Raw genomic sequence first — 616 nt, forward strand, 5'->3', positions numbered from 1 at the left:
TGCGATCACAGGCACGTGTAATTCGCGTGTATAGAGTTTGCTTCATCTTCTTCTTTTCCTCCATTTACCTCTTTTCATTTGTTTTCTTCTGGCACACGTTCATACTCTCCCGTGCACCTTAACGACTTAATATGGATTTGATTTGTTTAAACAGCCTCTCTGTCACCTCCTATCACCTCCTCTACTAGCAGTTTTGTTACGCCGCGCGTGCGTACTACTGTTGCCAACCGTACTTGGTCGTCAGAAGGGGCGAACACTTCTGTCTTTTCCTTCTTGTTTAATCTTCTCTCTTTTTCTCTCTCCTTCCTCCTCTTTGTTATACTGATCGTCGTTAATACGAGTGAAACAACGCTACGCGAAAGGCATGAAAATTCGTTGATAGACACACGCGCGCGCCTTGCGTGTGCACGCGAAAATTTGCTTCAGAGTCTTCGATTCTCTCTTCTGTCTCAGGTTTACTTTCTCCCGTTCGCCCCTCCGTTTGGTCCATGCCTTGATATTTTTTCCTTTTTCCTTCGTTTTCTCTCCTCCTTTTCACGCGGTTCGAACCGGTCCGCGCGAATGCTGCACCTCTCCTTCTCTACGTGTTTTAATAGCGCGGAAGAAAAAGGGTTTC

This window comes from Habropoda laboriosa, unplaced genomic scaffold, assembly GCF_001263275.1.
Source record: "Habropoda laboriosa isolate 0110345459 unplaced genomic scaffold, ASM126327v1 scaffold5, whole genome shotgun sequence".
NCBI lineage: Eukaryota > Metazoa > Arthropoda > Insecta > Hymenoptera > Apidae > Habropoda > Habropoda laboriosa.